The sequence below is a fragment of the Marmota marmota genome, unplaced genomic scaffold, assembly GCF_001458135.2.
Source record: "Marmota marmota marmota unplaced genomic scaffold, marMar, whole genome shotgun sequence".
NCBI classification, from domain to species: Eukaryota; Metazoa; Chordata; class Mammalia; order Rodentia; family Sciuridae; genus Marmota; species Marmota marmota.
In genome coordinates, this window is record NW_026000241.1 from 14,136,191 (window position 1) to 14,163,134 (window position 26,944).

Below are 26,944 nucleotides of genomic sequence, written 5' to 3' on the forward strand. Positions count from 1 at the left end.
ACTTTGAAGTGTCAATTTACATGTAAACACCACAATTACAGTGTTAACAAATAAAAGAGAGCCTGTATTTTTAACATTCAAAGTTTAAAGGGTTATTCTAGTCACAAAGGGCAGGACTTCCTCCCAGGACCCAGGGCAAGCCCGGTTCTCCATACCTTATGTAAGGGACCGGCGAACCACGGAGGAAGAGACCAACTCATGCAACAGCAAAAGGGGGTTTATTGAAGATCCAGCGCGCTGGGGCTCCGTGCTCACTCAAGAAGGGAGAGCGGCCCAGAGCCCCGAGCAGGGGTTAAGCAGTGCTTAAGTACACTTTTGGGGGAGGGCGGGGGCTCTGCATACATCAGAGCAAATCATCATGAGGCGCGGGAAAATCAAACAACAACTCCCAAACATGATTAGCACATTCATTGGCGGGAACAGGTCGGGCGGGGGTGATAGGTCAGTCCTAAAGCGGGGTATACATTCAAACTGATTGGTTTGGGCCCTGAGGTGCCTACCTGCCGAGCTGCACAGGGTCCAGGTTTTTAAGCAACTGAGTGGTCAGGGGGGATTTCGACACATATCTAATGGGCAGTTCCTGGAATTGTCTTAACTGCCACAGGAATTTCAGGTTCTGAGTGCAGCTTAGAAATTTTACAATATCTGGTCTTTTACATTTTAACTTCAGTTTCTTTTATCCTTTCATTTAGACTGTTAGATGATGTGGTGGTGCCCCCTGAAGAATGTGCTGGTGCCATGAGGGCCCAGGGACTGGCTCACAGAGGAGGCAAGCGGAGAGCAGCGGCCAGAGAAAGCTTGAACAAAACCTTGACAGTGCCCAATTAATGATCTGGGGCCTCCGTGGTCATGGTCACACCCATGTTTCCTGGGGAGGCCTGCGGTTGCGCTAGCTACTCTTCCCACCTTACTTTAGGCTTTCTTGCCTTCTGCTGAATATTTCTGCTCTTCCCCTCTTAAGACACGTCCTCAGACCCATTGGTGTCCTAATCCAAGAGAAGAGTCAGGACACTCCCTCCTGACCTCTTTGCCTTCCTTTCTCAGTAGTTACTGGCTCGTCCTGGTGACCACCCTGGTATCTTGGTAGGTCATAAATATGAACTTCTAAGTTGTTTCTAAGCCATCCAAGTTCATCAGAGGAAGGATATTTTGGGGACAGTGAACTAAATTATTTTTGTTCTTGGCAGACCATGGTCCTTTCTATTTCTTGGGCCAAAGGGTCAGGTTGAGCCAGGTACATTGGTGCATGCCTGAATGTCAGCTACTTGGGAGGCTGAGGCAGGGAGATAGCAAGTTTGAGGCCAGCTTTGGCAACTCAGCAAGACCCTGTCTCAAAATACAAAACAAAAAGGGCTGGGGGTGTAGCTCAGTGGTAGAATACCCCTGGGTTCAATTCCCAGTACCAGAAAAAATAAAGGTTAAAAGGTCAGGCTTCCCCTGACCCATCCAAAATTCATCTTCCTGAGCCTCAATATTAGTGAAAGAACTATCCTCTCCCACTGTAGAAGAAACTCATCTGACTTACGCTACAGAAAACCTGAAGACCAGCTACTTCTAAGAATAAAAAATTTTTAGTTTACTGGCCTAAACATGTCCTCCTTCTAACAATTGTAAGCCATCAAGAGATGACTTACAAGTTCACATCTATGATTTGCATGTTATCAGGGTGATCGTCATGACATGACTGTAGCTACCTAGGAACCCATCAGTATCACCACTTGGAGCAACTTGGATCTCTGTGACCCAGGCCATCATCACTTCCTGTGCACTAGAATAAAGCACCTGCCAGTACCACCCTGGCATAGTTTTTCAAAATGGTGATTAATTGAAACCACCTCATTAAAATTCAGTTATTTTGATGACTTTGATATTTAGACTCAGAAATAAATGATGAATACAGAGATGCTTAATCTATTTTTATCCAACTTCTGATTATCCAAAGCATCCTGGGGAAAAGTCTCTTTCTTTTCCTCACCATCCATAGATTCTAGAATATGGGACCCTTCTTCAGGATTGGGGAGACAGTGTATTTGTAGATAGGATGAGGCAAAGAATGGCAAATAATTTTGGATCCTTTTTCCTTTCTTCTGCCCCTACATCAACACTGCGGTTTTTCTGTAGGGATAGACCAATGTTCCCTGTGTCCTAGAATGTGTTCCATGGAATGAAAAATCCTCCCATAGACTCACGGAACTGAAATAAGACTTACTTAAAGATGATTAATTCCATTCTTTGAAAATAACTCCTGTGAATATTTGATAGAGTTGCCTGAACATCCTGAGGCATATTTTCCCTCAGTCTGTCCCTTTCTCATTTCAACTCCTCTGTACCACAGAGCAGTGAATTATTAAGTGAGTTATTAAAACTTACCATGTCTCCCTAACTCAGTGTAAAAATTTAACCACGCTTTTAGGAAAGAGATGGTATTAATTAAGAGTTTAAATTTTTCATACATTTGCTTTTTGACAATAGGAAAAGGCATCCAGTAGTAAACATACTGATGATTTCAAATGATGAGAAATTAATGTCAAGTGTATATTTATAAATTTGATATGGATTTATAATATACTTCACTTTTATTTCATCTTTAAATAGTTACTATTTGAATATGGAAGCTCACAATAGCTCTTAAATAGTTTAGCCTTCTTTCTTGGGATGTCTTGCATATTCTTAGCCAGGTGGTGTGACTCTACATGAACTACAAAGACTAGAATGTCCCCTATGGGGTAAGTCAAGGCCTTTTCACTGATGCAGCAGAAAAAGGGACAAAAAGTCAGAGTAGGCAAAGACAACTATTTAGAATCTAATTTCTTTCTTAGAAATGAGTACAACTTATTAAAGGGAGACACAAAACTTTGTTGCTTGATAAAATATTTAAAACGTAAAAGCTCTTGTTCTCTCCGGTCCAGAGAAAAATACCACATATCTTTCCTGACTTAGGTAAATACAGTCTGGTCATTCAGTGGTGTACTAAGCAGCCATTAAAAAACCACATTTGCAGTGAACATTTTGTAATGGCATAAGAAAACAATCGGTGATATTAACTGGGAAGTCAGGACACAGAACTCTGTAGGTCGTGTGACTCCAACACTGCAGAGGCTCTTATCTGTGAGGCTGAGCAAGGACTCAGGATCAGCTGGTCTACAACCTGGAAGGCTGATGCCTTCAATCAAGAGAAACGGCAAAGCAAAGGGGAAAGAGAGCTTCTGATCCTAGCAGGAATCTCCCCTCCCACCAGCTATGAAAACCCATTCCCCATTCATATCCACCACTTCAAAAGGGTCAGAGGAAGATCTTGCAGGCCCCTCTGGCCCTCAGTGGCATTACCATTTTGGAAGACAGGGAGGTGAAAAGCTCAGGCAAGGTTGGGTCTGGGGAGGAGCCAAGAGCAACTTCTCAGACAGCTGTGTGGTTGCTGCAGCCCTCATCAGGCCCAGATTTGTTCCCAAACAGAAAGACCCAGAGGAAGAATCTAGAGACTCAGGGAAATCAATGGGAGAGGGAGGACAAAGGAAATAGTCCTACGTAAAACAACAGACGCAGCAAATACTACTGTGAACTCGGAATCAGGGAGGCCCGGCAGGGACACATGTGGAGATTTAATATAAAAGACGAAATAAATTGCTAACGATATAGTGGCTTGAGGATAAGGTCACTGGAGAGAGGTGGCCAGGCAGCTGAGAGGCCAGAGGTTTAGAAGAATCATCTCTATAGATATCAAAAATCACTAAGAATTATCCCTGAAGCTTGTCACCAGGAAAGGGAGGGTAAAGATCACATCCTGCTCAGGTGCTTGCTGAGGACCAAGGGAATATGAGCTGGGCAGTAGAAGAAGGCACCTATAGATATTAGCCATGACCATATAACTAGGTTATAGAAAAAAGAATTGTTCATGGTCATGAGTATTTCCATCCTATTTTGTATGAATGAGTGTGTACAGCCAATTTCTTTGTTTTCTTCTCTCTCCTATCCCTTTATCATGTAACATAAGATCTACTGACTTGATAACACAATATTTAGGTATGGTTAACTCTACATCATGGTATGTCAATTATGGGATATTGAGGAGAAGAGTAAACACCACTTGCGGACTTTGAATCCTCTTCTGGGGAAAGGGTTAGTAGGTTTCCTGGAAATCATACACAGTACAATTTGATCATGTCAGGTAGAAATTAATTGCGGTTTAAACAAATGCATATGTGCACCAAGGGTGAACTTGTGATGGCTAATCTTACATACCAACTTAGAAGGTGTTTGCAGATGAGATTAACATTTCATTCAGGAAACTTAAAAGAAAGGCAGATCACCGTCCATGATGTGAGCGGACCTTATCCAATTAGTCGAAGGCCTTCATAGAACAAGTGACATCCCTGAGTTAAGAGGGACTTCCCCAGCAGATTGCCTTTGGACATTTTATGCTCCATTGGCTCTTCTGGGCTCAGCCTGCTAACCTTCAGAGTGGGACTAGAATATCAGCCATCCTGAGACTCCAATTATTAGCCCACACTGTAGATTTTGGCCTCTATAATCCTGCGAGCCAATTCCTTATCATGAATCTGTCTCTGTATATACACATCCTATCAGTTCTGTTTCTCTAGAGAACCCAAATATTAAGAGAATTAAAGGAAAGGATCAGGGGTCAGTGAAGGAACACAGCTAGGGAAAGCAGTGGGTAATGCTAGGTGCAGAACAGGCTGAACTATGTTATCTGCAGGGCAGGCTGAACAAATGTTAGCTGCAGGATGGCCCACGCACTCAAACCTCCTTCTGTCTGGTCCTTTATCACCTGTTTGCATCAAAGCTGAACATTCAACCCCCACTCAAGGCTGAACACTCAACCCCCCTTTGTGCCAACAAGGCGGCTTGCAGACCAGAGGCCCTGTTAGATTTGGGCTATAAAAACTCCCTCCTGCTGGGCTCCTCTCTCTCTTGCTCTCTCTGTCTCTCTTGCTCTTGCTTTTGCTCTCTCTTTCTTCTCTCTCTCTCTCTCTCTCTCTCTCTCTCTTCTCTTTCTCTCTTTTCTCCTCTGTTGCACTTCTGCAAAAAGATCTCTTGGTCACTCTGAGTGTTGTGGTCACTTTCCTTTCAGGTAGCAGACTCTCATGATAGTTGTTTATTTTTATTGTTGTTGTTGTTGTTGTTGTTATTGTTGTTGTTGAGAAGCAGCAGCCTGAACCACCGCAGGGCAACAGTGAGGAGCAAGGAGGACATTCCTACCATGTGCAGATTCCCGTGGAGCTGGAGGGCAGGACAGAAACAGCGCCTGCTTGAGAAGGAGATGGGAGAAGATGTGAAAAGCACATCGGAGAAATGATGTCATAGGGGATACTGCCAATGACCAACCGTCACAGCACCCACAGGGGATGGGAGGAAATAGGGTCAGAGGAGGGAATGTGGAAGAGGCAAGTGGGGACCAGAGTCCAAGGGATGAAAGTAATCTGGGAGACCTGACAGTGAACAGTGATTAAGGGAATGATGAGATTGGCTCTGCTGGGACCAAGGCACACAGTGTGACCTGTGATGATTGGGATGGGAGAGAAGGAATGAACCTCTGCCAAGAGCAGGCAGAGTTCTGGTGGCCACCTCTCCTTATCTCCTGCTGAACACTGCAGGAACACTTTCAAATCCTCAGCCAGCTGTAGTCCATGTTGTCATTTTAACGTTCTCCAAAATATCCTCACACTTTAATTTTCTAACATGTCCTCTAGAAAGCCCAGGACTTATATTTGATCTGAATGTTCTAGAATCATTCTGTGACTGCAGGAAGGTCCCCTCCTAATGTATGAACTTAAATAATTGAAACTTGACCTGAGATGTTTAATCTGTTTGTTCTGACTCAGGTGACTTAGGAAGTAGAATTTTTTTTTTTTTTTTTACTTGAAAGTTCTGCATAATGGACCTAGTGCTACAGGGCATGTTCCCAGTGCTAACTGGCAGAGGCCTAGCTGGATTAGAGTGTCTGGGTTTAGAAGAGAAGCAGGTGACAATTCTCTCACCCCAGGATTCCCTCCAGCCTCCGCCTCCACTCAATTACTCGTGCTTTGATGGCATCTATGTGTTGGTTGATTGACTGAAGAGCGGCCTATTAAAAATAACTCTTGCAAAATTTCACCAAGTTCTTCCAGTTCTGCTGTTACTAAGACAGTGCCAACTCTTTGGTGCCAAATAAGATAATTTAAAATTAAAAGTGTCTAAAACTCAATATAACTTTGCAACTCAGATATGTATATTCTATACATAGATAAGAAAACGACCCAAAGGATAGCCCTCATAAGATAAAGGAAGACACAGAAATATAGATAACAACCTTAAAGAAGAAAAATGTTTAAAAAAATAAACTTCCAAATAAGGGGTATTTTTCCAACAGTTGATAAAAAGTCAAATTCCAGACCAGCTTCCACAGTACTTTAGGCCAAGCTTCCCACGAATAAACATCTGTGCCCAGAGTAAATGTCCACTCCAAATTAGACCTACAGCAGCTCACCTGGGCCCTAGAAGCAGACAGAGGTAGCACAGTGGCCACCAGTCATATCCTCAGTCACACCTCCAGAGTTTAGTCTAGCTGTCACTGACAGGTTGTCCTAGACAGGATAGGGCCACTACTTTATGCTGTTGCTGTTATAATCTCCTTCATTATTTAGCCTCTTAGTCAAAATGGAGGCTTTAAGCTCAGTGGGCTCTTCTGGAGTTTGGAGGTGACACACAGCACATATATTTTGCTTTCACCCATTTACTTGGGAAACTGCAAGGCAGCCAGTATTGAGGGGGGCCCAAAGCAAGTCCAGGCAGTGGTGCAAGCTACTCTGTTCCTGGGGTTATGTAAGATCCAACAGATCCAGTGATTTGCAAAGTGTTCATAACAAATAGAGATGTCACACAGGGCCTCTGGGAAACAGAAGAAGCCCAGCAAAGGCTGCTGGACTGTCAGAGCAGAGACTGAGCCACAACTTCTTTTGAGAAACACCTCATGCTTGCTACCAGGCCCTTGTACTAAACAGCTGACTATGAGACATCAAATGACCATGTGACCAGGAGAATCTAGCTTTCTTTTTAGGCTACATGTGGATAGTAGGGATCTGCTGTCAAGTGGAAATGGTAGGTAAGAAATCAGGCTCAAGCAGTTTCTGAAGGTATAAGCTGCATAGGCAGGTGACTCAGACCTCTATGTTATCTGGTAACTGTTACTGACTCCTCTTCCTCACTTTGTCCCTGTGTCCTCATGGTAACTACTTTATGATCAACCAACATAGGCAGAAAACTTCAGGCCTGATTTATGGATGATTCTGTGAGATATAATTGACATCAACTAGAAGAGGACAATCTAGTATTACAGCCCCATTTGGGGTGTCTACAAGAGAGTGGTGAAGATCAATGTTTCTACATCATCTGGATTGAAAGACACCCAGAAGAATGGATCTGTCAATCTCTGGGTAGCACTTAACAATATGACAGGATGGGAAGGAAGAGGACAGGAAAATCAGAACAAGGAGATCTGGGAATGAGGTATGTAGATGGGCCTTTGGGAGTAGGTGCAATCTAATAATATTCAAAGACCCATGAGGAAGCTCAGCACACCCTGTGCAGAGGAAGTGCTCAAACATCTGATGGACAAGTTGAAACCTGTGGGGGCTGGTCAGGCTCTTCTCCAGTGCTTATTCAGTGAGCCTTTGTACAAAATGGGCATGCAGTGAGGTCCAACAGCATGGCCCCACAGGCCCAATCCAGTTATGCACAGGTGCAACCCATCCATGGACACCCCCTCTCCAGGCCTCATCTGTCTTATCACTACTGCTGAGGACCTGTCTTTCCGATTGTGGAGACCAGCACTACTGGGTGAGGAGGGAAGGGAAACAGTCTACTGTACAGTGGCAATGACTGTACCTCATACACCCCTTCTGTCACAAAGGGGATAGTGATTCCTCACTGGAATAAGCAGACACATATTTTTTTTTTGGCCATCTTTTCCTGGATTGCTCCTGTCCTCACCACATTTAATCCATTGTCAGTTTCTCCACATTGTGACTTACCAAGACACTCATTTTATAGCAAAAGAAATTTGGCTATGAGCTCATGTCCATGGAATTTACTGGTCTCCCCAGTGAACCACAATCACCTGGTGAAATGGTAGGAGGACCTACCAATAACTTTTATTCTCCCTATTTCCAGACTAGATGATTTCAACATGTCTCTATGATCTGACCATTTTCACAGTGTGAGTTCTTCAGTAACCCATGGCTTGAGTGCAGTTAAAAAAAAAAAAGTTTCTTTCTTCTTTTCTTTGAAGTTTCAATATAGTGAAAGTTGAAATAAATGTTTGAACTAGACTGGAGTGTACATTTTTCAAAAGAAAAATAGTTTTTCCAATATGAAAGCTTACAATAAAGCATTGTGCTTTAGCTAAGTCTTTCAAACTGTGGTTATATTCAAACATATATAAGCAATAACATTATAAAGAGACTTGATCCTAGATAATATCCTATTAGATAACAAAGAGGATTACAAAATTGCTCTAGGCGATAAAAGAAAGAGAGAAAGAAAGAATCTCCAATTCAGTACCATGGCAGGAGGGAAGTTGTTTAATGATCTTGAACATTGGCCTGATCCACACTGCTGGTTTCGCAAACCCAGTTATGCTGTGGTGATACATCTCCCATCAGCAGGAGGTTTAGAGTCATATACTTTAATTAAAGTTCGCTACTTTAAGAATAATTAAAGGTACATCACAGAATTCTAAGACAAGATTACAGAACTCTCAAACATAACCTACCCAAAACAGCTACCACTTTAAGTGGTTCAGCAATTCGAGAAGGGCTTGGAAGGTTGTAGTAATGCCCAGGGATATTGACTGCAAATTGGATAGAAAGGAAAAACAAACTGTTTTCACTTTGTTTTTCAAACTCCAAAGGCAACCCTCTAAAAGCATAATATAAATAATATGGTCAGCAGAATTGCCACAGACTCTGTCCACTGTTCACTGATTCTGAACACAGCCAACACTGCTTAGGTGTCCAGCCCACCAGGAGCCACACCAAACAAACAAGAACCCAGGAGTAAGGCCTGAAGCCCAGACTCAGAATTTCTACAGAGGGCTGAGAGACAACTCCCATCAATGCCTGCCTCCATCTGAGCCAGCCAGGGCACCCTTCCTAGCCCACCTCTTTTCCATCTCTTTCTTTTGGAGTCTCAATTCTATAAAATCATTGTAAAAGGGAACACCCCACCCCCCAATAAACACACACACACACACACACACACACACACACACTGCCCACTTCCAGGTAGCCACTAGAAGCAGCTTCTAATAGTTCTCTGCCTCTTTCATTCCTTTTGGTGTTCTCCTTTAGAATTTTTATGAGGTTTCGCTTTTCTTTAAAATGATCCTATTTGAGAAAACCTAAAATATATCATATGCTACAAAAGAAAATTAAGCACCCTGGCACCATCAAACAAACACAAGCACTGCTAAGTCCACTGAAGTCCACTGAAGTCTCGTTCCTCCCATTCTTTGTAGGTGTGGTTATTGTTATCCTATGCATCCTTTTTCCCTGAACAGTTTATCTCAAGCATATTTTCCACATCGGTATGTCTGCTAGTCAGTGTCGTGTTGCTGTGACCAAAATACCCAACAAAAGCAATATAGAAGAGGAAAAGTTTATTTTGGTTCACCGTTTCAGAGGTTCAGTCCATGATTGATCAACTCCATTCTTCTGGGCCCAAGATAAGACAGATCATCATGGTAGAAGAGTTGGGTGAAAGAAAACAGCTCAGCTCATGGCAGCCAGGAAGCAGAGAAAGGGAGCCAGAGGAGCCGGGGACAAAATATAAAATTCCTATGGTCTGCCCTAAATGACCCACTTCCTCCAGCCACATCCCCCTGACCATAGCTACCACCCAGCAAACCATTCAAATTATTAATCCATCAAGTGGGTTAGTCTATTGATTGGATTACAGCTCTCTCAATAATTTCACCTCCTGCATCAACACAGGAGCCTTTGGGGGACACCTCATTCCCCAAACATGTCAGTATGATCACTTGAAGCATCACCTCTACTGGCTGCATAATATTTTATCAAGTGGATATATTTATGGACCTATTTCCCAGTGTGGTATACTTGGATTGACTCCAACCTTGTGCTCTATTTCAGAGAGCACTAGCATAAACATCTTTGTGGGTAAAAGCTTTTCCACATTCAGGAATTTTTCCCAGCTTAGGCTACATTCCCAGAAATAAAACAAATGGGTCTAAGGTTCCAAGCATTAAGGTTCCTGAAACATTTTTAGGCATCTGTCTGAAGGGCAACAAGTAAAGAATAAGGCCCCTTGAATGGGTAAAATAGACACGGATGGTGACCCTCTGCTGAATCAGCTTATTTGTGCAGGTTTGTGGGGTGTGCACTGCTTTGCATAAAAATTAGTTATTTGCTTCCAGATTGAATCCCAAACTATTTTATATTCTACCTTGTATGGGATGGTGGGGGTGCTGGAGATTGAACCCAAGGCCTTACACATGCCAGGTTAGGGCTCAACTACTGAGCCATAGCCTAATCCTCCTAAAATATTTGATATTGTCTTTAAAGAACCCAAACTTATTCTTGATGCTAACTAGAAGATTTTTAGTTAGTTTTCACTTGAGAAATGGGTTCTTTATGCTCCAAACTCTTCATGCTATACAGGTTAATGATCCTGTCTTAAAATTCTTCCCCCTTATTAGGTTTACCTGATATAAGTCTTTAGTATTGAATGCCTTTCCTCCCAAGTCCCAAAGGCTTATTTAAGAAGCCCACTTTAAAACAGTGAGTCTAAAAGGTGGAAAAATACAGAGGCTTAGCCTCTGTGACTCTCCATCTGATAATTAAGTGAAATTCTTGTGTTTCTAACAGGAAGAACGAGAGCACTGAAGACATCCATTTCTCTTGAAAAAAAATAATTATTTGAGGAATTGTTCCATGAATTTGAAGAAGAATCACTTAAAGAAAATTAATGATAGGTGGTTACAATCATGTTCTGGGTTGTAATCCAGAATTCCTTCCTACTCAGGAAGGAGATGCTGAAACAATTTTCAAAGAAAAAAATAAATAAAAATAAAACCAAAGCCATGCATACATGACACAGAGAATGAACATAGGGTAAGAGGGTGGGGAATGCAAAAGGAGTAGCAAGAGGCCACTCTTATAGATTTGCTTTTTTCCTTTTTCCTACATTTCAACATCTCTCCCATTAACAAATATACAAAAATGAGAATTTCTCATAGAAAATTCTTGACTGCCTTCTTGACCAACAGAATATCAGATGCTATGCAAATCAACTCTAACATCTTCCTTTAACTCAGCTGTGAATTTTCATTTTAGGTTATCTTTTCTTCACATACATGAAAGATTCAAAAACTTATAAACATAATCCCACAGGATTGATCCCATCAACATTACCCACTATGGTAGCCACCAGCTGGCTATATGTGGCTGCTGAGATCGTGAAATACAGCTAAAACAACTGAACTGGACATTTCATTTTAGTTAATTAAAATTTAAATGATATCCAATTAGGCCATTACATATAAATTATGTAAATATATTCAGAACAACTCCAGTATAAGGATGTACTTATTGTGTACTCCATTCAAATCAAGTAATTCTGTTGAAAATTTAGCACCTAAATTGAAATGTGCTGTGATTGGAAAATACGCACTAGATTCCAAATATTAGTAATAAAAAAAGAAGGAAAATGCATCAATAGTATTTTTATTTTAAAAGTTCCAAGAAATAAGTGAATGTATTCCTTATAAGTGGGAAAATCAATGTAATATTGATTATATTGATTGATATCTAAGCAACTAAGATGAGAAAAATGCAGGTAGGACAGGTTTAGGGATGATCAGGGATTCAGCTTTCAAAAAAATTGATTTAGAGTCATTTATTTAACACTCAAGGGAAAATGTCACATAGATTATTCTAGGAGTTCATGAGAGGGGTCTGGCTTAGAAATATGCATTAGGGATCATTGGCATAGATGATGTTTGAAACCATGAAAAGAAATGAGGTCTGCAGAGAAAATGTAAAAAGAATCCAGGTACAAGTCAAAGCCCAGAATGCAGGAAAAAAGCAAGGAAGTGAAACATGAAAGGTCTCAGGTGATACAGAAAGAAGGTGCCCCTACTATTCTATAAGAGTTTTAGAAGGAGCTAGTAGAGAACAGTGCAGAAGCAACAATCAAAGAAACAATGGGTGAGACATTTCCAGATTATTGGGTAAACATCAGTCTTCATATTGAAGAAGCACAGTGAATCCTGAGCAGGATAATTAAAAAGAAATCCATTACTACAGACATCCTAGCGAAATTCAGAACAACAAAGACAGAGAGAAGTCATAAAAATCAGCTAGAGAGAAAAAAACAGACCCCCTCCTGCAAAAACAAAAAACACAAAAACCAGATTGTTAGCTGAATTTTAAAAATGCAATAATGGAAGTTGGAAGGCAGTGGAATAATATTGTCAATAAATTACATACAACATTAAAAAATAACAAGAATGTCTTCTACTTGAGGTTTTACAAAGGTTGACCTGAAATGAGATAACATTAACATATAAATTTAGTAGGAGGGTGATCTTAGTTAAATATAAAGTCTTTGACTTGCTCAAGACAAAAATAATTTTTTTAAAGAGAAAGAGAAAGACAATTTTTTAATATTTATTTTTTTTTTTAGTTTTTGGCAGACACAACATCTTTTGTTTGTATGTGGTGCTGAGGATCGAACCCGGGCTGCAAGCATGCCAGGCGAGTGCGCTACCGCTTGAGCCACATCCCCAGCCCAAAAAAATAAATTTTGATTCAGTTTAGTTTTTTAAGGTAAATATATATGTTAAATTTACAGTATAATAAATGCTATAAAATCACAATAGAATATAAAGCTTTTGAATAAATGGAAAAGTAAAATGTCATGTGGGGTTGTAGAGAGGGTTAAATCAATACAAAAAGCAGCCAGATGGAGCACCTAAGTACAGTAGTACCCCACCCCCCCATCTGTAGTTTCACTTTTCACAACTTCAATTATCTGTAGTCAATTGTGTGGTCTGAAAATATTAAATGGAAAATTACAGAAATAAGCAATTCACAAATTATTTTTTAAAGAGAGAGGGAGAGAGAGAATTTTTAATATTTATTCTTTTTTTAGTTTTCAGCAGACACAACATCTTTGTTTGTATGTGGTGCTGAGGATCGAACCTGGGCCGCACGCATGCCAGGCGAGCGCGCTACCGCTTGAGCCACATCCCCAGCCCAATTCACAAATTTTTAATTGCATGCTATTCTGAGTAGCACGATGAAGTCGCATGCTACCCCTCCATCCCACCCTGTGTGTGAACAATCCCTTTGTCCAGTGTTTCCACAACACTCATTAGTCAACCAAAAGTCATCTCAGTTATAAGACGGATTGTGGCAGAATCCCAGTCCTGTGTTCAAGTAGCTGTTACTGCACTGAAGAGTGGCCCCCAAATACAAGAGCAGTGAGGTCAAGGAGGTACCAGGGCAGAAAACGTGGAAGGAAGATTAACTCTAGGGTATGTGGCAACACTGCAGGAATGTAGGGGAATGCAGAGTATACACAGGGTGCAGTACTATCCAGCTTCAGGCATCCACCATGGGGCTTGGAACAAAACCCCCATAGATAAAGCAGGGTGGGCTTCTGTATATCCAATGTGGAACCAGCTTAGAGAACCAAGTTAAGATGGAAAAATAAATCCAAATATATGAATGGTAAGACTATAAATAATCATAACTTTCACATTCAAACTTAGAGGTTAGAAAGATATAAAGCAAATTAGTGCTATTACCAACAGTTTCACAGGTGAAATTAAAACATATAGAGCTGTATGTTTCTAGAAAAAAGAGAAGCAAAGGATGAGGCAAAGACTAAGAAAAGAAAGACTAAGCAAAAGAAAACCAGTACTGCTCTATTAAACACATACTTAAAAACAAGAGGCATTATTAGAGATTAAGAAGGGAATGCTCAAATTAAACTAAGATGCACTCAACAGTACATTACTTCAAAACATACAAAGAAAAAGCAAAAGAAGCACCCAGTAAAACTGATAAATTCACCTCTCCATACTTTCTCCCATAACTGACTAATCAAACTGCAAAACATCATTAAGAAAAACAGAATAATATAATTAACTACCTTACATTAAAGTAAGTCACTGGAACCAATGACTTTCTTTTCAAGACAACACAGAACATTTATGAAAAAAAGTACTCTATACCAGGCCATAAAACAAGCGTCAACAAATTTCAAAGAACTAGAATGATACAGACCACATTCTTTTGTGTATTAAAGTAGGAAAAAAAAATTTGTTTCTATACAAAAACTTATAAGAGATAATAAAGAAAAATTTTAAAACTCACTTGGGAATAATAACAATCACAACTTGAGGAATGCAAACATGGCTTATATGATTTTTAGAAAAAAATGTATAGTCCTAAATGTAAATAGGAAAGAAAAGGGCTGTGAAATCAATGAGTTAATCATCTAAATATAAGAGATGAGAAAAATAAGGCCAAAAAGTAGAAAGAAGAAAACAATATAGATGAGAGGAAAGATTAATACATAGAAAGGACTGATGAGATAGAGAAGTGAAAGCCAAAATTTGGTTCTTTGGGAAACTAGAAAAGAACTCAGGTGAGACTAATCAAGAAGTAAGGTTGGGCACAGTGGGTGGCACACACCTGTAATCCCAGTGCCCAGGAGGCTGAGGCAGAAGGACGGCAAATTCAAAGCCAGCCTCACCAATTTAGCATCGAAAGTGCCCACTGCCTCTGTGGGCCTCCTTAGCCACCACTGCTTAAGAGAGACAGCACAGCCCTGGCCTTTAGGAATGTCTACATCGATCCCTATGTCTCTTAAGTGCCTGGGCCCAAGCATACCACTCGATTTGTTTTCTTCTGGCAAACTTTCCACTTCGGGGAGGAAGTGATTCCAATCATTTCCCAAATTTGTCAAACCTGCATTTGTTCTTTAGTTTCTTGTTCTCCTCGTTGCCTGTGTGTGGACCATTTGTAGAAGAGAAAGGGAAATGTCAGCCCTGCATTGCTGTCTACCATCAAAAGCATCCAGAGGGGAGAGGAATCTAAGCAGAAAATGAGCGGTGGTGGCATCTGGAAAAGCAAGAGCAGGTACCTGGAAAGTGTGGGAGGAGAATTCAGATCTGGGAGCACATGGGACTCTTTGAGGCAGAAAACCTCATTAAGGGATCTCAGCAGCATTCAGGCACCAGAATGGGAGAGGCACCTGACATCGCTGAACCACAGACCTGAAAATCTACTGCTGATGTTTCTCAAAGGCTTTGAACAGGAATTCAATTAAAATAGCATCTCTGATTTTCCTTCTATTTAGTTGTAAAAGAAAGAGAGAATCACAGACGCTCTGATTACATGTCATTTCAGTAAGTCAAAATCCCTAATGATGAACAAATCGTTTTTCAAAAGAAGCAAAACAAGACTACATTTATATAAAACGTAAACACCAAAGCAGCCACCTTTCTGAAGCTGGAGCTCTTTAGTGAAAAAATGCTAGAGATAGGGATTTCCAAGAGGAAGCTGGGAAAAGGTGTGGGATAGAAGCACTGCTTAGTGCTTGAAGATTAGGCTACCTTCAGAGGGAAGAAAAAAAAAAAAAAAAACGTTACGAGGCTTGGATTATTTTCCTTTTCCCCAATAATGCCAACAGGATCCTGTCCTGTAGGCTTTCAAGTATAAACAATGACCCTGCATACTTTGAGGTTGTTGCATATTATGCCCAAAAGAGGAAACTTGTACATAGTTCTCTGAGCCACCAGGATCCAGTGTTAGAACATTATTTAAGGAATTTGGCAAACAGATTTTGAGCCTCGGGCACCTCTGTCCTCCAGGCACCTGCCCTTCCTTGAGGCTCATCTTGCACTGTTTTTCCAAATGCCTGCTCAGTCGGATTAAACTGTAGGCCCACAGCATGGATATGCACATCACAGATGCAGAGAACACATCTGTCACCCCAGTGGTGTTCGCTCTAAATCAAATCCACAAAATGATACTCCATAGAGTGCTTTTCTTACCTCACCTATGATATATAAATACATATGGAAAATTCCACTCATAATTACCTAAGGAAGGTAAGAGTTGAATAAAAAAGCCAATAACAATTTTAGGCACATAGTTTCATAAGGCTCTTTTCATTCTCCTTACAGAAATGCAGAATCCATTCTTTGAGAGAGTTTGAAGTGGGTGAAGTTTCTCTTGGTTCAGCAGTCAGCCCACCTCCAGTCAAATCCGTCATCTCTCTGCCTTTTCCTCACTAGCATCTGGTACGGGTGAGCTGTGCTGGTCCTCTAGTCACTAGCAATCTGTCACACAAACTTATTTGCATACCAGTGTTAATGACACAGTGTTGTTTTAGAATTACCCGAACCAAGGTCTTCTACATTTTAAAAGAAGAGATGGTAAAAATGTTGTAGGGACTGACAAGGCAGGACACCAGATAGGAAAACAGGAAGCATGTTTATTTGGTTGCAACCAGGTTCAGAGGGCAAAGCTTTCACTGTAATCAATCAATACCCCTGAATCCGGAATTCTGGCAGTTTGGGATTTTAAACCTTGAAAACTTTTACAAACTATTATGTGTATTGTTACTATACTAGAGTGTCCAGAAATGTTTGTGAAAAACTAGTAAAGGGGTGTTTAGCACCTGGAGTGCTGATCTCTTTCAAGCCCGTGGCCAAATTTAATGATCGTAAGGTAGAGCAACAGGAAATTGGAAGCTTAACTACATTGAACTCTTTTGCAGAGATCCTTTTGCTGACAGTTCTAAAATCAATTATGGTGAAGATTTCTGGAGACCCTTAATTAAGATTTTCTGTGGAGGAGGGGGTGCCTCTACAACTGAAATAATTATTCAATGATTACAGTGTCTGCATCCTGGGACAGGTGAGGTAGGACCGAGTTGGAAGGAGGTAGCTTCCTGGTTTCCATTTACCTGTGTTCACCTCCTTTGCAGTTTGTCCTGATTAAAGGCACTACTGAGTAGCTGAACACTAAAACTTTCATAGATTCTCCCAAACTCAGTAAATATTGATATGAAGTTAATTATTTTTATTTCTACATAATCATTTATGTGATGCAAGACTTGAAATAAAAAGGTCAAAAACTCTGAGCTTCCTAAATGAACTTTAGGACATTTATATATATATGGAAACATATATACACATATACTTTTTCCTTTAATACCTTTCTCCTTCCTTTTGTCATATTATTTCCTTAATGTGATAGGCCCTACCTGTCTGCATTACTACAGGAGTTGAAATGGGTGCAGATACTTAGGAAAGCAATTTGGCAGTGGGTGATCAAACTAAAAGTATATATAAAATAAGACCCTGCAATTCCAATTCTAGGCATATATTCTCCAAAATTTCTTGTGTGTGTGTGTGTGTGTGTGCATAAATACTTTTCAAAGATGTTTACTAAATGCATCCATGTGATAGCCCAAAAATACAGAAGCAATCTAAAGTCCATCATGTAGAAATAGATTAATAAGATACATTCCATGATGGAATGGAATTTAGCAGTTAAAAGTATGAACATGATTTGTGTAAAACAATCTAACAGCCCAACCTAACATGGAATGATACATGAAAATTTGCTGAATGTACAAAAAATAAGAAAGAGAACCCCATGGACAACTTTGTAGTCATATCAGCTATGAAGAGCTATATAAGCATGCAGATATACTCTGCTTCATCAATACAGTAAAGTAAAAAGCAAGTTTTCATATTTGGGGCATAATCGTCCCAGTAAACTTAAAGAAGAGCACAAAACATCCTTCAATGAGCATCTGACATTTTTTGACAAGCTCAACAAGAGTATCATTTTTGTGCAAAGTTATTGGACAGACATCGAAAGACCCTCCTCCTATTTTATCATTCTACTCGTTCTCTTCTGGAGCATGTATGGAATCTTCTCTCAGTTCCTGTTTCCCTTTTTCAATTCTGACCAGGTTTGAGGCTGCCGGCATCCCATTCGTTCCACAGTGAGCAACTGTTCCCTGCAGATTGTCAACCCAGTTTCATCCACTTAACAAGCTCCTCCATCTTTTGCAAGATTTGCAATTACATTATGCAATGGATTTGCACAATGAGGTCCAAATAAACTCCTATATAATCAGGGAGCAAGTGACCTATAAAGAAAATGATGCTTAGGTAGGCAAAGACCCTCTGTGCTATGTTAAGACATCAGGATGGGGACTAATATATAACTGGACAGTTTGTTAGTGAATGTTTTCATGTGAGGCTAGCTCCTATTCCAGTGAAGCCTCAAAGCTAGTAAGATTCAGAAAATGAACTTATGAAAGCTCTGTATATATCTATATTATATCAAATGACCTCTGGAAAAAATATACAAAATTTTCAACAGGGATTGAGTGATGGACATAAAGGTGATTTTTTTTTCTGGGTGTGGTGAACTGTCCCATTTGGACAGTCCCCAACGATGTCCCTTTTTCAGGACTCCAAATCAATGCTCTTTGACAATTCATTGCTAACTGCATGACATAATTATGATAATAACATTTATGTGACTGGCATTGTTCAGAGTGCTTCATATTTATTAACCTTGCAAACTCTCCCAACCAGCCTCATCTTCCCTCAAGCCATTGAACCTTAAGTTGAAGAACACAAAATGCCTCTCTGAAAAAGGAGATCACCCTCAGAGTGAGGAGCCAAGGTGGGATAATTTCAAAAAGCAAATATATTTTATTTTGACACTGGGGACCAAACCCAGGCTTAATCACTGAGCCACATCCCCAGGTCTTTTTTACATTTTATTTTGAGACAGTCTCGCTGTCTTAGGGCCTTGCTAAGATGCTGAGGCTAGCCTTGAATTTGTGATCCTCCTGCCTCAGCCTCCTGAGCCACTGGGATTTTAAAGTTGTTGTGCCACCCTGCCCAGCTAAAATATAACTTTATACTTAGACGTATGTAAGATTTTCTCATAATGCAGTCTTTGAGAGGAAAACTCAAATAAACTAATATCATATATAAGGATAATTCAACTTCAATTGATTAAAGAAGATATAGAAAAGGAATGGGCATAATTTTAAAATACAAAGACAGGGACTAGGGATGTAGCTCAGGGGTAGAGCTTTTGCTAAGAAATTGAAAGGTCTCTGGGTCCAATTCTCAGCACTGAAAAAAAATAAACATATAAACAAACAAAAAGACACATACTACTAGAACAGCAGAAGCATGACTTTCTTAACATGGTAAAGGCTGTCTCTACTCCAAATGTAAAGCAACAACTCTTGGTGAATATTTAAAAGCCTTACACCAAAGTCAGACATCAGATTTAGAGGAGGCTCTATCACCACTATTACTCAGCATTATACCAGAGAGCCAAGAAGAAGATAGAAATAAGCACCATATTTGTGGTACATATGACACCATTATTTGTGGTACATATGGCTTTCTACAAAATATCCAGAAAATTTACAAACCAACAAAGATGCTAGGTAGGAAATGATATGCAAAACATTCCTATAGTAATAACTATGCACTGTCAATAACCAATTTTTAAAAGGCAATTGGAGAGAAAACAATCCCATTTACAAGGGATTTACAATCCCAAAATCCATAAGCAACAAAACAGATAAAGAAAATGTGATATTTCCATTGGATAGAATATATGAATAAAGAAGAATGAAGCAATGCTACTGTAAAACATAAACTTGGAAAACATTATGCTAATTGAAAGAAGCCAGATGGAAAATACCACATATTGTATTATTGTATGAGTCCATTTATACGAAATATTCAGAATGGCCAAATACATAAAGACACAAAGTAGACTAAGTATGTGGTGAGGGCTGAGGTAGGAGGATCAGGGAGTGACTGTTAATGGGTCCAGAGTTTCTTTTTCAGGAGACAAAAATATTCTGAAATTAAATCATGCTGATTTCTATACACACTGTGAATTTACTAAAAAAACTTGAGTTGTAAACTTTAAATAAAATTGAATTGCACAGTATGTGAATCATACCTCAACAGAGCTGTCAATTTAAAAGTGACAACAACCTGTAAAATACCTAATACAACTTCCATACCTTCCTAGAGAATGCTGTAAATCTTTTAGAATGATCTAAAAAGACCATTCATCAAGAGATCATGTCCACGAATTAGATGTGTCAATAAGGTAAAGTCTTCCCTAATTAATCTACAGATTCAACGTAAATTAAGACAGAACTTTTCACGAAAAGGAGCAAATCCTAAAATTCATTTCAAAATCTAAAGGGTCAAGAATAACCAAGACAAATTCCTCAATAGGACACCCATAGCACAAGAGTTAATAACTAGAATCAACAAATGGGACTTACTCAAACTAAAAAGTTTTTTCTCAGCAAAAGAAACAATAAGAGAGGTAAATAGGGAGCCTACATCCTGGGAACAAATCTTTACTCCTCACACTTCAGATAGAGCCCTAATATCCAGTGTATACAAAGAACTCAAAAAATTAGACAATAAGATAACAAATAACCCAATCAACAAATGGGCCAAGGACCTGAACAGACACTTCTCAGAGGAGGACATACAATCAATCAACAAGTACATGAAAAAATGCTCACCATCTCTAGCAGTCAGAGAAATGCAAATCAAAACCACTCTAAGATACCATCTCACTCCAGTAAGACTGGCAGCCATTATGAAGTCAAACAACAACAAGTGCTGGCGAGGATGTGGGGAAAAGGGTACACTTGTACATTGCTGGTGGGACTGCAGATTGGTGCAGCCAATTTGGAAAGCAGTATGGAGATTTCTTGGAAAGCTGGGAATGGAGCCACCATTTGACCCAGCTATTCCCCTTCTTGGTCTATTCCCTAAAGACCTAAAAAGAGCATGCTACAGGGACACTGCTACATCGATGTTCATAGCAGCACAGTTCACAATAGCAAGACTGTGGAACCAACCTAGATGCCCTTCAATAGACGAATGGATAAAAAAAATGTGGCATTTATACACAATGGAGTATTACTCTGCATTAAAAAATGACAAAATCATAGAATTTACAGGGAAATGGATGGCATTAGAGCAGATTATGCTAAGTGAAGCTAGCCAATCCCTAAAAAACAAATGCCAAATGTCTTCTTTGATATAAGGAGAGTAACTAAGAACAGAGTAGGGACGAAGAGCAGGAGAAGAAGATTAACATTAAACAGGGACGAAAGGTGGGAGGGAAAGGGAGAGAGAAGGGAAATTGCATGGTAATAGAAGGAGACCCTCAGGGTTATACAGTGGAGGAGGTAGAGAGAGAGGAGGGGAGGGGAGGGGAGGGGAGGGGGGATAGTAGAGGATAGGAAAGGCAGCAGAATACAACAGACACGGGCTGGGGATGTGGCTCAAGCGGTAGCGCGCTCTCCTGGCATGCGTGCCACCTGGGTTCGATCCTCAGCACCACATACAAAGATGTTGTGCCCGCCAAAAAGTAAAAAATAAAAAAATGTTAAAAAATTTAAAAAAAAAAAAAGAATACAACAGACACTAGTATGGCAATATGTAAATCAATGGATATGTAACTGATGTGATTCTGCAATCTGTATACGGGGTAAAAATGGGAGTTCATAACCCACTTGAATCAAAGTGTGAAATATGATATATCAAGAACTATGTAATGTTTTGAACAACCAACAATAAAAATTTAAAAAAAAAAGAATAACCAAGACAATTTTAAAGAAAAAAGATAAGGGAAGTTTTATTAGAAGGCTTTCGTAACTAATTGAAATGATATTAGTTCAGGAGTCACAAAAAGACAAAAAGAACAGAACAGAGTCAACAACAGACCCAGAAAGTGGTCTATGACAGAGAAAATAATAAACTATTAAATGAGAAAATAATAAACTATTCATTAAATGATAATGAGATAAATGGTTTTTGTAATGAAACATAGTTGGACTCATGCCTCATACAATACAGAAATGTAAACATCAAATGAGATCTAACCCCCTGAAAAAAAATTTCCCAGTTAAAAAAAAATACATAAAGCATAGATAAGGAAACTCAAAAGTCAAAATATATAAAGAAGATCACCTCTAAGGGAAATGCAAAATGAATGAGCAGTGAAATACTTTCATTCCATGCTTATCAGATCAACCAGACCTACAACAGTCACATTCAGACATGGGAGTACAAGGAACTCCAACAAACTGCAATGGGAGTGTGAAGTGAACCAATCTCTAGTCTCTTGGGAATGCAATCTGCAAAACCCAGTAAAGCTAAGGCACAGCCAGAGGTCGACAGAAGCACATCCACTGGTTGGTTATTCATCTTCTGGGGATTCCTACCTTGTGCTCATACATTTCTATAAGATCTTATCAAAGATATTCACTGTGCTTTTTTTATAATAGTGAAAGGTGAAGATACCTTAATGTCCACCGACAGGGAATGTTTAAGCGCTGGTATATCAAAGGAATGAATTAACTACAAAGATCAACAAATGTTATCAACACTTGTAAAAGAAATGTTTAGGTGAAACAAGATCATGAAAATAGATACAGCACCCCTCTATTACATAAAATTGTAAGCAGGAAAGAAGACAACACACACTGATGGGCACATACTCAGTCTCAACGTTGCAGATTGTGTGGACTCAACCCCAAGTTCTCATCCTTCACTATCTGGATTCTATGCTTGCTCAAGGGAGAATTTTCTATTTTCAGCAATCCCATCCTTAGACTTAAGTGGCTGCTGCATGTTTAATACTAGACTAGGAGCCAGGAAGGACAAAAGAATTATGCAAGACTTTTCCAGCCTGCAGAAGGGTACAACTCAGCAAGGGAAGCTGTCTCAGTCTTAAAGAATTGGCTTTCAAATCTTGCTCTGGCTCACAAAGTACACAAGCTTAGAAAAAGAGCATAGTTTTCAAGGCTCAGATCCTTTATCTATAAAACGGAAAAGCCGCCTACCTCCAAGTGTGAAAGAGTAAATGAGACAGTGTATGTGTGTGGGGGGGAGGGCGTATAACACATAGCAAACATATAACACTCCTAGTGATTGTAGGCAAGGTTAGCCACCAAATGAATACAGCCTTCTAAACAGTATCTCAGTCATGCTGACAGTGAAAGAAAATAGTGATGGATTGACAAGGGCATAGAATAGGTCCTATTAGCCATCTCCAACCTAGAGAGAGCTTCCCTATCTCCTCCTGGTGACTTGGGCCCACCCCGTGATATTCGTGGGGCATTTCCTCCAGCAACAGTGTGGCTATGGCCAGACCGACCCATGTGTCTAAGTTCACCATGGACAGACAGTGCTTTGTAAAGAGCTACCAGTCTCAGGAGAGAAAACTCCATCTCTTAAACTGTTTGGGAAATTCTGGAGTAAGATGTAACACATCTAAGTTAATTTTCTAATTGACCCTCTTCAAAATCCCAAGGACCGACAGGTATGGTGATGTACACCTGTAATTCTAGTGTTTGGGGAGGCTGAGGCAGGAGGATCACGACTTTGTGGCCAGCCTCAGAACCTAGCAAGACCCTAAACAACTTAGCAAGACCCTGTCTCAAAATAAAATAAAATAAAAACGACTGGGGATGTAGTTCAGTGGTAAGGTGCTCCTAGGTTGAAGCCCTAGTACCAAAAAGTAAAATATAATAAAATTCCAAGGACATAATGACCTTAGTTCCGTATTGCTAAGGAAAAGGCTAGTGTCCCACCTCCAGCCCCCTCCAACACACATCTTCTCCTGACCCACAAGCCATCTCTCTAAAGGACTGAAATAGAGTCCTGTCCATGGACATAGTAGTAGGCGTCAATAGGAGGCCTGCCTGCCAGACACTAGAAAGCAGTATTTGAAAATCATTTTTCAGAGATACTGGGCTGTTGGATTTTATTCCTGGGATCCTTTTATGAGGGCTGGTGAGAGGATTGTTGATATTTCAGTTCTGCAGCCAATGTGGTGCCACCATGTGGCAACAGCACAAACAGTTCATAAATCACTCAGCTTTGAAATTCTGTGATTTCCCCACTGATTTTTAACTTTAAGGAATTAAAAATATGCCCATTGTGTATGTTGCAAAGGAGAACTCATTCATAGTTGTTCCTCATTCATATCACTCTATTTTGGATCTGTATCATTCTAGTTTACTCTGAAAAAGCTCTTTGGGGAATGAATTGACCTCCATCTATCAATGTCACTATTGTATCTGAGGTGGGCTCGTTACACCATCAAAGAACTAATGATCAGGGCCTTTGGGGACCACCAACTCATCTCCACTCAAACTGAATTCTTCCTTCTAGTTTTCTGAACTGACGTAGGTATGACTATCCTTGGTTTGCATTCATAAAAAGAGAAGGCAGAAAATTATCAAGAAGTCTCATTTTAACTTGAGAACTAAAATGAGAAAAGAAAATAAAACTTGTCTGACATAACTAAGCAAGGACAATCATGCCAGTAGGAGAACTGGGCAGACTGGGAATATTTTAGTTCTGAATCTGAACTTTATCCAGGTGCTTTCCATCTGTGAAAATTCATTAAGTTATACATTGTGGAACAGGATGCAGTTTTTTCTGTAATTATTTCATACTTTAATATAATATTAAGACAAATTGGCCAAAGTCTGATCAGTCATTCCTCTTTACTTTGCCTTTGAGACGAGAACCAATAATAACTGGGAAGACAAAAACAAACAAACAAAAAAAAAAACACAGGGAGATAGTTAAGTTTTCTGTAAGGTACTTTTTATACAGAGTAAATCAATTGTTCTAAAAGCCAAAGCCACAGATGAGCTCTCCTCCAGTCCCTCTGGGCAGGAAAGAGGAAGACAGGGCACAATCTATTTCACTGCTAGTTTAAATTACTGAGTGTGGCTAGAACTTCATTTTCTCAAAAGTGAACAAATCCTGGAGCCAAACAACTCCTCTTTCTCTCTCTACTCCCAACCTTGTCCCATATATGGACAAATGAGACCCATCAAAAAGAGAACCCTGCCTTATAGAGATACACACCATCTCCAAAAAGACAACACACACACACACACACACATACACACACACACACACACACACACACCATCTCCCCATCTCCCCCAGACAGTTCTCAACTCCCTAGATACAGCTTCTGGCCCACAGAGATATCCCACAGATGAGGAGGTGGGTAATTAGGTGAGATGCAGCTATCCATGGCCAGGCAAAGAACATAAGCAGGAAGAAAGCAAGCAGTATTTTCAAAACCTTAACAAAACTAAATTTCTCTCAAAGGATAATTTTTTAGATCTGCAAAGAGGGTCCCGATGTCACTGTCAAGTTCCCTAAATTACCTCCATTTCCACCCCCAGCCCCAGATTCTTTGGACCATTTTCTTCCTATGTTTCAATATAACCCCAGTGAGTTTTCACACCTATCATACCCTCTGAGCCCCAAGTGCCTTGGAAAGACTAAAAACAGATATTATTTCATTTTATAAATGAAAAAGTTGAGGCTCAAAGATGCTTGTCAGTCACATCAAAAATTATCTAAGTAGTCATCTCATCACGGAATTTCAGAATTGAGGAAGGGGCAGCTGAGTTGGAGGGCCCGGATGATAATGGCAAAAGAGGTAGGGACAACCTGCTTCCCAGCCCAGAGCTGTGAAGCAGCCCACAATGCCACCACCAGCAGCACTAGAACTGCTTCCAGGAATCTGGGGTAAACAATTCACCTCTAACAGCATTTACATACTCTGGGACTGGTCCCCTCCCTCTTTCCCTGGGAAAGTGTCAAGCAAATCAACAAATCCAGATCAAGGGGTGGGGGTTGGGAGGGCAGAAATGAAGTCAGACTCAAGGCATTTTCTAGTAGCAGCTGTGAGCAAATGTAATGGAAACCAAACCCATGGCGTACCCGCTTCTCTTAGGCAGGTCCATCTAGGCCTTGTGCACTTGGAGTCTCTGGGATAGTTATCTTCAGGGACAGGCTTTATTGGGGGGCGAGGGGAGGGCAGGAAGTAGAACAATACGGATCTCAACGCAGGTACCTAACAAATTCCCCTACCCTCGTCGAGACGTCAGTAAATTAAGTGACGGGAAAGAGAAGGAGTGCCCCCAAACACTGCACGTCCAGGGGTTCCCACCACTGAACCGCTCCACAACACATTCATCCGGAAGGTCCCTCGCGATTATCTGTTCTGTAGAGTCCCTGGGGATAGGTTTCCTACCTCTCCAAGTCTGGCATCTTTGGGGTTAAAGGAGTGTGAGGAAGAGACCGGGATGAAACTGAAGTAACCCCCCACCCCACCCCCGCAACCCTCAACAGCGCTTCCCTGCCCAGGCAGCCCGGGGGCGGGGCCAGATGCAATGGTCTCGAGTTCTAACTCTGCGCACCAGCCATGACCTTGGGCAGGTCCCTGATTAGCCCCATTTTACAGAAATTAAGAGTCCGAAAGAGTCAAATCCACTACAGTGGGCTGCTGCGGGGCGCTTTTTGGATGGTTTGAGACGCCCGTACCAACAGCAGGTAGCATAGTAGGTGCGCGGTGAACCGCAGCCCCAGCACTACGTGGCCAGCTGGGATCCGGAAAACACGAGGGAAACGCAGAGGCGAGGTCCCCGCCCCAGAAGGCATAAAAAGGGGCGGTTCCGACTGCCAGGATCCCTGAGCAAGTTCAAGTCTCCCCTATCCAGCTTCTTCCTCTGCAGAGGCAGACTGGCCATGCCGGGGAGCCCTGGCTCAGGACGCGCTCGGGGTGCTGGGGAACCTGAGAGACACCTCCACACACCCACCCTAAAAGTTGCGGCAACATGAAGGGGAGAGTGGCGCAAAGCTGCCAGAAGGGAGGGGAGGGCACAATACTCACACGGACTGGCCGGCCTGGAAAAGGTCCGCGGCTGGGGTCATTGATGGCGGCCGGGTTCAGGCCACCGCGCCTCGGGATGCCCAGGGTACCTGCCGCAGCGCCGCGCGTGG

General features: G+C 40.8%; 1 protein-coding gene across 4 annotated transcripts in view; it reads right to left on the bottom strand.

The window, feature by feature from the left end:
- Window positions 1-26,944, bottom strand: part of LOC107145478 (myosin VIIA and Rab interacting protein) — a 324,704-nt gene extending 297,760 nt beyond the window's left edge. For all 4 annotated transcript variants that reach the window (XM_015489460.2, XM_015489459.2, XM_015489461.2 and 1 more), the window contains exon 1: window positions 26,835-26,944. The gene's annotated coding sequence lies outside the window, so the exon portion shown is untranslated. The remainder of the gene's footprint in view (window positions 1-26,834) is intronic.